This window comes from Bombus huntii, unplaced genomic scaffold (genome assembly GCF_024542735.1).
Source record: "Bombus huntii isolate Logan2020A unplaced genomic scaffold, iyBomHunt1.1 ctg00000196.1, whole genome shotgun sequence".
Lineage (NCBI taxonomy): Eukaryota > Metazoa > Arthropoda > Insecta > Hymenoptera > Apidae > Bombus > Bombus huntii.
This window is the reverse complement of record NW_026099428.1, coordinates 20,001-32,500: the sequence shown is the minus strand read 5'-3', so window position 1 is coordinate 32,500 and position 12,500 is coordinate 20,001. Positions and strand designations below refer to the sequence as shown.

Here is a 12,500-nt window from a genome sequence, read left to right as displayed (position 1 = left end):
TCCGGACCACGTGACCGGGACGTTGGAACTTAGAATTTTTTCGCCCCGTTACGAAAGTACCGAATGTTCAACTCGAAATAACTCGCCAAAAAGCGTTATAACGTATCGAAATTTTGTGTGAAATCGTTACGTATCGACGAAATCTAGTCGAACGTAACGATTTCACTTTATTTTTTTAAAAATTTCATCCTCCGGACCAACGTGACCGGGACGTTGGAACTTAGAATTTTTTCGCACCGCTACGAAAAGGCCGAAAGATCCCCTCCAAATAACTCGTTAAAAAGTGTTAGAAGGTACGAATATTTTTCAAGAAATCGTTATAACTCGATAAAATACGTCGGGATTAAGCGTTTATATCGTCGGCAGACGGATATAAAAACGTTTGGACCGACACGACCGGTCGTTGGAACATAGAAAAATTCCGAGCCGGTACGTTGGGACTTAGAAAAATTCCGAGCGCGAAGTTTTTTCGAGTTTATTCGTTAAAAAGCGTTACAAGGTATGAATTTTTTTGCATAAATCGACGTAACTCGACGAAATACGTCGGGATTAATGGTTTATTTCCGTCCGAGAACGATTTTTAAAAAACGGACCTATGCGGCCGGTCGTTCGTACTTAGAAAATTTTCGGACCGAACACTCTTTTTCGATTAATTCGTTAAAAAGCGTTATAACGTACGAATATTTTCAAGAAATCGTTATAACTCGATAAAATACGTCGGGATTAAGCGTTTATATCGTCGGCAGACGGATATAAAAACGTTTGGACCGACACGACCGGTCGTTGGAACATAGAAAATTCCGAGCCGGTACGTTGGGACTTAGAAAAATTCCGAGGGCGACAAGTTTTTTCGAGTTTATTCGTTAAAAAGCGTTACAAGGTATGAATTTTTTTGCATAAATCGACGTAACTCGACGAAATACGTCGGGATTAATGGTTTATTTCCGTCCGAGAACGATTTTTAAAAACGGACCTATGCGGCCGGTCGTTCGTACTTAGAAAATTTTCGGACCGAACACTCTTTTTCGATTAATTCGTTAAAAAGCGTTATAACGTACGAATATTTTTCAAGAAATCGTTATAACTCGATAAAATACGTCGGGATTAAGCGTTTATATCGTCGGCAGACGGATATAAAAACGTTTGGACCGACACGACCGGTCGTTGGAACATAGAAAAATTCCGAGCCGGTACGTTGGGACTTAGAAAAATTCCGAGGGCGAAAAAGTTTTTTCGAGTTTATTCGTTAAAAAGCGTTACAAGGTATGAATTTTTTTGCATAAATCGACGTAACTCGACGAAATACGTCGGGATTAATGGTTTATTTCCGTCCGAGAACGATTTTTAAAAACGGACCTATGCGGCCGGTCGTTCGTACTTAGAAAATTTTCGGACCGAACACTCTTTTTCGATTAATTCGTTTAAAAAGCGTTATAACGTACGAATATTTTTCAAGAAATCGTTATAACTCGATAAAATACGTCGGGATTAAGCGTTTATATCGTCGGCAGACGGATATAAAAACGTTTGGACCGACACGACCGGTCGTTGGAACATAGAAAAATTCCGAGCCGGTACGTTGGGACTTAGAAAAATTCCGAGCGCGAAAAGTTTTTTCGAGTTTATTCGTTAAAAAGCGTTACAAGGTATGAATTTTTTTGCATAAATCGACGTAACTCGACGAAATACGTCGGGATTAATGGTTTATTTCCGTCCGAGAACGATTTTTAAAAACGGACCTATGCGGCCGGTCGTTCGTACTTAGAAAATTTTCGGACCGAACACTCTTTTTCGATTAATTCGTTAAAAAGCGTTATAAGCTACGAATATTTTTCAAGAAATCGTTATAACTCGATAAAATACGTCGGGATTAAGCGTTTATATCGTCGGCAGACGGATATAAAAACGTTTGGACCGACACGACCGGTCGTTGGAACATAGAAAAATTCCGAGCCGGTACGTTGGGACTTAGAAAAATTCCGAGGGGCGAAAAGTTTTTTCGAGTTTATTCGTTAAAAGCGTTACAAGGTATGAATTTTTTTGCATAAATCGACGTAACTCGACGAAATACGTCGGGATTAATGGTTTATTTCCGTCCGAGAACGATTTTTAAAAACGGACCTATGCGGCCGGTCGTTCGTACTTAGAAAATTTTCGGACCGAACACCTTTTTCGATTAATTCGTTAAAAAGCGTTATAACGTACGAATATTTTTCAAGAAATCGTTATAACTCGATAAAATACGTCGGGATTAAGCGTTTATATCGTCGGCAGACGGATATAAAAACGTTTGGACCGACACGACCGGTCGTTGGAACATAGAAAAATTCCGAGCCGGTACGTTGGGACTTAGAAAAATTCCGAGCGCGACAAAGTTTTTTCGAGTTTATTCGTTAAAAAGCGTACAAGGTATGAATTTTTTTGCATAAATCGACGTAACTCGACGAAATACGTCGGGATTAATGGTTTATTTCCGTCCGAGAACGATTTTTTAAAAACGGACCTATGCGGCCGGTCGTTCGTACTTAGAAAATTTTCGGACCGAACACTCTTTTTCGATTAATTCGTTAAAAAGCGTTATAACGTACGAATATTTTTCAAGAAATCGTTATAACTCGATAAAATACGTCGGGATTAAGCGTTTATATCGTCGGCAGACGGATATAAAAACGTTTGGACCGACACGACGGTCGTTGGAACATAGAAAAATTCCGAGCCGGTACGTTGGGACTTAGAAAAATTCCGAGGGCGAAAAAGTTTTTTCGAGTTTATTCGTTAAAAAGCGTTACAAGGTATGAATTTTTTTTGCATAAATCGACGTAACTCGACGAAATACGTCGGGATTAATGGTTTATTTCCGTCCGAGAACGATTTTTAAAAACGGACCTATGCGGCCGGTCGTTCGTACTTAGAAAATTTTCGGACCGAACACTCTTTTTCGATTAATTCGTTAAAAAGCGTTATAACGTACGAATATTTTTCAAGAAATCGTTATAACTCGATAAAATACGTCGGGATTAAGCGTTTATATCGTCGGCAGACGGATATAAAAACGTTTGGACCGACACGACCGGTCGTTGGAACATAGAAAAATTCCGAGCCGGTACGTTGGGACTTAGAAAAATTCCGAGGGCGAAAAAGTTTTTTCGAGTTTATTCGTTAAAAAGCGTTACAAGGTATGAATTTTTTTGCATAAATCGACGTAACTCGACGAAATACGTCGGGATTAATGGTTTATTTCCGTCCGAGAACGATTTTTAAAAACGGACCTATGCGGCCGGTCGTTCGTACTTAGAAAATTTTCGGACCGAACACTCTTTTTCGATTAATTCGTTAAAAAGCGTTATAACGTACGAATATTTTTCAAGAAATCGTTATAACTCGATAAAATACGTCGGGATTAAGCGTTTATATCGTCGGCAGACGGATATAAAAACGTTTGGACCGACACGACCGGTCGTTGGAACATAGAAAAATTCCGAGCCGGTACGTTGGGACTTAGAAAAATTCCGAGGGCGAAAAAGTTTTTTCGAGTTTATTCGTTAAAAAGCGTTACAAGGTATGAATTTTTTTGCATAAATCGACGTAACTCGACGAAATACGTCGGGATTAATGGTTTATTTCCGTCCGAGAACGATTTTTAAAAACGGACCTATGCGGCCGGTCGTTCGTACTTAGAAAATTTTCGGACCGAACACTCTTTTTCGATTAATTCGTTAAAAAGCGTTATAACGTACGAATATTTTTCAAGAAATCGTTATAACTCGATAAAATACGTCGGGATTAAGCGTTTATATCGTCGGCAGACGGATATAAAAACGTTTGGACCGACACGACCGGTCGTTGGAACATAGAAAAATTCCGAGCCGGTACGTTGGGACTTAGAAAAATTCCGAGGGCGAAAAAGTTTTTTTCGAGTTTATTCGTTAAAAAGCGTTACAAGGTATGAATTTTTTTGCATAAATCGACGTAACTCGACGAAATACGTCGGGATTAATGGTTTATTTCCGTCCGAGAACGATTTTTAAAAACGGACCTATGCGGCCGGTCGTTCGTACTTAGAAAATTTTCGGACCGAACACTCTTTTTCGATTAATTCGTTAAAAAGCGTTATAACGTACGAATATTTTTCAAGAAATCGTTATAACTCGATAAAATACGTCGGGATTAAGCGTTTATATCGTCGGCAGACGGATATAAAAACGTTTGGACCGACACGACCGGTCGTTGGAACATAGAAAAATTCCGAGCCGGTACGTTGGGACTTAGAAAAATTCCGAGGGCGAAAAAGTTTTTTCGAGTTTATTCGTTTAAAAGCGTTACAAGGTATGAATTTTTTTACGGGAATCGTTCTATCTCTATTAAATACGTCGGGATTAAACATTTTTATCGATTTTTTCAAAAAATTAGCGTTCGTCGAACTGACACGACTGGGATATTTTTCTAATTTTTTCGTTAATTAACGTTACAAGGTATATATTTTTTTGCATATTTCTACTTATTTTAACGTATTGTAATTGATTATAAACTTATTTTTTGTCCGTATTCGATAAAAGAGTATGTTTACTGATGCAATTTTTCGGTGAAAAAAAAAATTAATTTTTTGGTAAAAATGCATTTCTATTATGTTAATAAAACGTCTGGTAATGTATTTCGATGGTTGGATATTGGCTTTGTATAGTAGTGATCGAGCGTTCGCGAGACTAAGTTCCAGCGTCCCTTCCGAACGGTACGTTGCTACGGAGGTTTTGCACCGTAAGCGCGCGGCCGCTAGCCCGGCCGGCGCCGGCCTTCCGGCTGGCGCTTTCGTATCTATAAGAGAGACGTCGAGCCGGACGGTTCGGTCGGAACAGCGTTGAGCGCGTGGCTATTCTACGGCCTCGGTTGAGAATTCAGTCACCGCTCCTCGAGTCTTAGTGTATTTTACGCTATTTCTCGACTGTTCCTCCGTTCTCGTTCTGGTTTTTTCTCTACACTGCTGCGCCGCGGGTCGCTGTCCTGGACGTAATGACCAAATATCGTGGCAAGGTTCCCCTGAGTCGGGAAGCTGGTGACCTGTGTGTACGTATTCTAACAAAAATTGTTAGATGCGTGTGTGCTTGTACTAACTGAGCATCGATTCATTCAAAAGAGTATAACCGTCTGCTTTCTATAAAAACTTCTGCTTTCGCAGAAGTATCCGATGAGGCGGTAGGAGCGTACTATCTTTGCGTAGTATGTCTTCTGCCGAAAATGTTCTACCGATTGAAAGAATATTCTTACGGTATGTCCAGCGCGACGCACTGGGATACGCGCTTGTTCGTTCAGCGTGAGGTGCGTATACGTGCTTTACCGCTAAGATATTCTAATAAGTCTTTTTACACGAAGACAGCATTATGGAAATGTTCCTTTAGAAGTACGATTCTAAACATTTTATATAAGACTATGAGAGAGAGAGAGAGAGAGAAGAGAGGAGGTGGAGTTGAGAATTACAAAGTGGCTGCGAGCGGCGTTCGAAGATTATTACTGAACTATGGGTGTATCTCGAACGTCGCTAGGAGATATATTTTATAGATATATCTATCTTAAGAACGAAAAGTCTCGTCGTACGGTGCTTACGTCCCACCTACGACACGAAGAGAACTTAAACGAAATTTATAAGAATTGTTATACGAATAAGATCCCTGGTTGATCCTGCCAGTAGTCATATGCTTGTCTCAAAGATTAAGCCATGCATGTCTCAGTACATGCCGCATTAAGGTGAAACCGCGAATGGCTCATTAAATCAGTTATGGTTTCTTAGATCATACCTACATTTACTTGGATAACTGTGGTAATTCTAGAGCTAATACATGCAAACAGATTCCGACCAGAGATGGTAGGAATGCTTTTATTAGATCAAAACCAATCGGTGGCGGATGGCTCGTCTGTCCGTCCATCGTTTGTTTTGGTGACTCTGAATAACTTTGTGCTGATCGCATGGTCATCTAGCACCGGCGACGCATCTTTCAAATGTCTGCCTTATCAACTGTCGATGGTAGGTTCTGCGCCTACCATGGTTGTAACGGGTAACGGGGAATCAGGGTTCGATTCCGGAGAGGGAGCCTGAGAAACAGCTACCACATCCAAGGAAGGCAGCAGGCGCGCAAATTACCCACTCCCGGCACGGGGAGGTAGTGACGAAAAATAACGATACGGGACTCATCCGAGGCCCCGTAATCGGAATGAGTACACTTTAAATCCTTTAACGAGGACCAATTGGAGGGCAAGTCTGGTGCCAGCAGCCGCGGTAATTCCAGCTCCAATAGCGTATATTAAAGTTGTTGCGGTTAAAAAGCTCGTAGTTGAATCTGTGTGTCACAGTGTCGGTTCACCGCTCGCGGTGTTTAACTGGCATTATGTGGTACGTCCTATCGGTGGGCTTAGCTCCTCGCGGGCGGTCCAACTAATATCCCATCGCGGTGCTCTTCACTGAGTGTCGAGGTGGGCCGATACGTTTACTTTGAACAAATTAGAGTGCTTAAAGCAGGCTACCTTCGCCTGAATACTGTGTGCATGGAATAATGGAATAGGACCTCGGTTCTATTTTGTTGGTTTTCGGAGCCCCGAGGTAATGATTAATAGGGACAGATGGGGGCATTCGTATTGCGACGTTAGAGGTGAAATTCTTGGATCGTCGCAAGACGGACAGAAGCGAAAGCATTTGCCAAAAATGTTTTCATTAATCAAGAACGAAAGTTAGAGGTTCGAAGGCGATCAGATACCGCCCTAGTTCTAACCATAAACGATGCCAGCCAGCGATCCGCCGAAGTTCCTCCGATGACTCGGCGGGCAGCTTCCGGGAAACCAAAGCTTTTGGGTTCCGGGGGAAGTATGGTTGCAAAGCTGAAACTTAAAGGAATTGACGGAAGGGCACCACCAGGAGTGGAGCCTGCGGCTTAATTTGACTCAACACGGGAAACCTCACCAGGCCCGGACACCGGAAGGATTGACAGATTGATAGCTCTTTCTTGATTCGGTGGGTGGTGGTGCATGGCCGTTCTTAGTTGGTGGAGCGATTTGTCTGGTTAATTCCGATAACGAACGAGACTCTAGCCTGCTAAATAGACGTAACTTATGGTATCTCGAAGGCCCCCGGCTTCGGTCGGTGGGTTTTTACTACCAACGTACAAACAAATCTTCTTAGAGGAACAGGCGGCTTCTAGCCGCACGAGATTGAGCAATAACAGGTCTGTGATGCCCTTAGATGTTCTGGGCCGCACGCGCGCTACACTGAAGGAATCAGCGTGTTTTCCCTGGCCGAAAGGCCCGGGTAACCCGCTGAACCTCCTTCGTGCTAGGGATTGGGGCTTGCAATTATTCCCCATGAACGAGGAATTCCCAGTAAGCGCGAGTCATAAGCTCGCGTTGATTACGTCCCTGCCCTTTGTACACACCGCCCGTCGCTACTACCGATTGAATGATTTAGTGAGGTCTTCGGACTGGTGCGCGGCCAATGTGATAAGCATTGCCGATGTTACCGGGAAGATGACCAAACTTGATCATTTAGAGGAAGTAAAAGTCGTAACAAGGTTTCCGTAGGTGAACCTGCGGAAGGATCATTAACGATACGATACCAAAAGAATTTGACTTGAACACATATAAAAACTATGAAATATATATCACAATGGTCGGTAAGGAGCCGTACTCCTCCTGTATCGACGAAAGTATATACGACGTATTAACAAGCTATATACTTTAACAAACGAAAACGCCAGGGAGCTTGGCAACCTCCGTTGGCACGAATAGAAATATTCTTAAGGAGGAGACGACCCTCCAGCTACGGAATTATACGAAGAGAAGGTGGCACTCTCTCGATCATCGGGATGAAGAGATATATATATACAAGTATAAAAACGAAATGCGAATGAAACTTATTCGAGGCGCCTGCGTGAGGTCGTAAACAGAAAGACCCGCCGTCTCCGAATAAAACATATAACATATAATATATATATATATATATGAAATTCTAATAAAAGGGAACTCTAGCTTCGAAAGAGCCAACAAAAGTTAAGGCTCGATATCAAACGAAAAAATTACGATGGAAACCAGGTGTAAAGAGAAATGCAGTCGTGGCGCCTGCGAGAGGCCGTACACAGAAAGACCCGCCGTCACGATCTCGTATTTCGTATTTGCATCGTGGAAACCGTACAAACGAAATATAAAAGTCCATGCAAACTAATAAGAAAATCTCTAAAGTGCCTCGTGTCGGAGTGATCATGCTCGCCTATTCTCTTCTATGTTTCGTGGTCTGTGTTGCGTTTGTTCTCCTCCTAGCAACGGGACATATCGAAGACTCCTCTTTGGGATCGAACGAAGCGTCTAGAACGAGTCGACGAGAGCGAAAGAACTTGTAGCGAGTCGCGCAGAGCGAAAGGATACCGATATACATCTTCGAAGGTTCTCTTCGAAGATCCATGGATACCTTCTGCGTCGACTTCTCTCGTCTCTTTCATCGAAACTCTCGTCGTTCTCGAAACGTGCTTCCTACCCAAAGGGCGTGTGCTCTTCGTATGTCGTTTCGTTCGAAATAACGAAACCACGTGTAACATACTCGTGGATCGGGTAACCTAGAACGAAGACGCATCGCGTGGATGTTGGCCCGCTATGCGACGATGACCGATGATGATGATGATGATGATGATGATATGATGATGATGTCGATGTCGACGACGACGACGATGAAGACGATGTGTAGCAACGATTCGTAACTAGTCTAGCCGAAGTTCGTTCAGAGGGGAACGCCGCCGGCTTCGAAGCCTCGATGTCGTGAGTCGGACACCCGTGCCGTCGCTAGAGTTTTTCAAACTCTGCTTCTGGATATTGGGACGAAAGACCGCTCGAGGACGACGACAGCCGTGCGTGCGTATCCCATCGAATTTTTTTTACACCACCTGAACGAGACTAAAGTTTCGTCTAGTTGATCGTCTACCGTCGCATAATGTATATTATATACCGTTCAGAGGGGACCGGCTGTCTATCCTCGTTGTCGTGAGTCGGACACCCGTGCCGTCGCTAGAGTTTTTCAAACTCTGCTTCTGGATATCGGGACGAAAGACCGCGCGAGGACGACGGATGCGAGTCCCATCGAATTTTTGACTTACACACTACCTGAACGAGACTTAAAGTTTCATATTATATACCGTTCAGAGGGGACCGGCTGTCTATCCTCGTTGTCGTGAGTCGGACACCCGTGCCGTCGCTAGAGTTTTTCAAACTCTGCTTCTGGATATCGGGACGAAAGACCGCGCGAGGACGACGGATGCGAGTCCCATCGAATTTTTGACTTACACACTACCTGAACGAGACTTAAAGTTTCATATAATATACCGTTCAGAGGGGACCGGCTGTCTTTCCTCGTTGTCGTGAGTCGGACACCCGTGCCGTCGCTAGAGTTTTTCAAACTCTGCTTCTGGATATCGGGACGAAAGACCGCGCGAGGACGACGGATGCGAGTCCCATCGAATTTTTTATTTAAACACTACCTGAACGAGACTTAAAGTTTCATATAATATACCGTTCAGAGGGGACCGGCTGTCTTTCCTCGTTGTCGTGAGTCGGACACCCGTGCCGTCGCTAGAGTTTTTCAAACTCTGCTTCTGGATATCGGGACGAAAGACCGCGCGAGGACGACGGATGCGAGTCCCATCGAATTTTTTATTTAAACACTACCTGAACGAGACTTAAAGTTTCATATAATATACCGTTCAGAGGGGACCGGCTGTCTTTCCTCGTTGTCGTGAGTCGGAGACCCGTGCCGTCGCTAGAGTTTTTCAAACTCTGCTTCTGGATATCGGGACGAAAGACCGCGCGAGGACGACGGATGCGAGTCCCATCGAATTTTTGATTTACACACTACCTGAACGAGACTTAAAGTTTCATCCAGTTTGTCGTCTATCATCTCATATATAATATACCGTTCAGAGGGGACCGGCTGTCTATCCTCGTTGTCGTGAGTCGGACACCCGTGCCGTCGCTAGAGTTTTTCAAACTCTGCTTCTGGATGTTGGGACGAAAGACCGCGCGAGGACGATGGATGCGAGTCCCATCGAATTTTTGATTTACAAGACACACACTACCTGAACGAGACTAAAGTTTCATCGAGTTTATCGTCGCATAACCCGTTCGGAGGGGACCGGCTGTCTATCCTCGTTGTCGTGAGTCGGACACCCGTGCCGTCGCTAGAGTTTTTCAAACTCTGCTTCTGGATATCGGGACGAAAGACCGCGCGAGGACGATGGCTGCGAGTCCCATCGAATTTTTGTTTTTTTTTTTTTTAAAAAAAAAAACACCACCCGAACGGAGATGTGTTCTATCTTTCGTCGATTTTTCATGCTTTCAGTCGGTCGCGTGGTCGCCATCCGTTCGGAGGGGATCGCCGGCTTCGAAACCTCGATGTCGTGAGTCGGACACCCGTGCCGTCGCTAGAGTTTTTCAAACTCTGCTTCTGGATATTGGGACGAAAGACCGCTCGAGGCGGACGGCCGCGCGAATCCCATCGAATCTTTACTATCACCCGAACGATGGAGAGATGCACGCGCGCTGTTTCTTGAATAATTGGACGAGAGAGTAGAATCAAACACATATATAACATGGGCTAGCCACCGTGCTTACTCGTTCGCGAGATCGTGTGCTGTACAGAGGATTCAGAATCGGGTGTATATATCCCCGTCGTTTCCTGACGAACGGAGCTTCGATCTCGATGGTTGTTATATATCATAATGTACTTTACGCCCGGCCGGCGAACGCGCGTATCTTCGCGCGTTCGTCGTTTTCTTTTTTTTTCGAACGTTTTTGTGTCGTCAATCCTATGGCGACTTCTGCGCGTTCGATTCCCGTTGGTCGAACGTGACGGAACTCGGCTTCGCTAGAACCGAGAAGAGTACATTTGAGTATTGAACTGTTGTAAATTTATAAAAGATTACCCTGAACGGTGGATCACTTGGCTCGTGGGTCGATGAAGAACGCAGCTAATTGCGCGTCAACGTGTGAACTGCAGGACACATGAACATCGACATTTCGAACGCACATTGCGGTCCACGGATACAATTCCTGGACCACGCCTGGCTGAGGGTTGCTCACGTAAACCTAAGACTGCTTGCGTTGCGTATCGTTACTCTCCGTATCTGTCTCTCTCTGTCCCTTCTTGCCTTAACAACCCGCCGTCGTTCTTCTTTATATAAGAGAACGTTTCAGAGTCGGACGAAGGTACAAGAACGAGGATACGAATAAGAGCGGACGGAGAGAACATACGCGACGTACGAGCGATTGTTGGACGCTCGTCGGCGTTCGTCGCGGTCGTGCAGAGACCGTGCAAGTCGTACGCATGCTCGATATATAATCTATCGTGTTCACGGGAGACTACGAAACTCTACCTCTGTCTCTCTCTGTCCCTTCTTGCCTTGACAACCCGCCGTCGTTCTTCTTAAAAATTATAAGAGAACGTTTCAGAGTCGGACGAAGGTATACGAAGGGATACGAATAAGAGCGGAGAGAACCGGTCACGGACCTGCGTGAGTGCTCGCGGCGTCGTGAGTCGTCCTTACGAGGGCGACCGCCCGCTTATGCACCGCTTCGTGTATCGGTTATCGAACGTATATACTCGTAGTGTTCTCCTCGTGACCGATTTTTTTTTCATATCAGGCGATATATGCTACGTTTGCCGGTGTTCGACGCACGAAGGTCCGCGCCCCCGACGTCGTCTTAAAAGAATATTATATTTGGCGAGACTGAGAGAGAAAGCAAATATGGGAACTCGGTCGAGAGAGGAGAGAAGAGAGAACCAAAAAAAAAACCTAAACTCGATGGCGTGCGAAACTTTGCCATAATCTACCGTCTTTTCTTAAGACTCTCGTACAGCCCCAGGGATCGAATGCCCACTCCGTCTCTTCGCGAAAGCGACTGACAACAACGAGGACCGTCGCATCGATGGGTCGTCGTTGCGTTTTACACGCTCTGTGCTTTTTTACAAGCCCCGAAAGTATCAGCCGTAGATCCGGGAACGCACACGCGAGATTTCTTCGAGCGCTCTGACGACTTAGGGAGGTATGATCCCCAGCGTCGCGCGGAGATCGGAGAGTACACGTACTCGTATCGGGACGAATTTTCCCCGTCGTCGTGTATCTCTCTGCCCGCGCGCCTGGCTCCCGAAAAGCCACGTTCGTCGGAAATCTTACATATTATATATGTAACGCGTGTGCGAACTAGCGTGTGTCTAAGATCGGCTATACACGGGTGCTGCTGTAACTACAAGCTCGAGGTGTTTTCCGCAGCGTTTCTGTACCCGAGGAAGATGCGCATGTGAGTCCGTTACGAAGTTGTTCGTACGGTCGTCGTCGTCGGAGAGATCGTAGACGAGGAAGAAGACGATCCCCTTTGGCGAGGCTCGAGAAAAAAACTTTGAGAGAGACGAGGTATACACGCGCGTACGACTATGTCGTGCGCGCGTGTGATTTTTTTTTTATGGCAATTCGACGCTTCGA

General features: G+C 44.8%; 2 non-coding genes across 2 annotated transcripts; both read left to right on the top strand.

Annotated features, from left to right (window-relative positions):
• The first annotated feature begins 5,660 nt into the window (after nt 1-5,660).
• Nucleotides 5,661-7,583, top strand: LOC126877603 (small subunit ribosomal RNA). The gene has a single exon (XR_007695173.1). It is a non-coding gene; the product is annotated as a small subunit ribosomal RNA (ribosomal RNA).
• A 3,357-nt stretch (nt 7,584-10,940) lies between these two features.
• LOC126877609 (5.8S ribosomal RNA) lies at nt 10,941-11,095 on the top strand. Its single transcript, XR_007695179.1, has one exon. It is a non-coding gene; the product is annotated as a 5.8S ribosomal RNA (ribosomal RNA).
• Nucleotides 11,096-12,500: the final 1,405 nt, after the last annotated feature.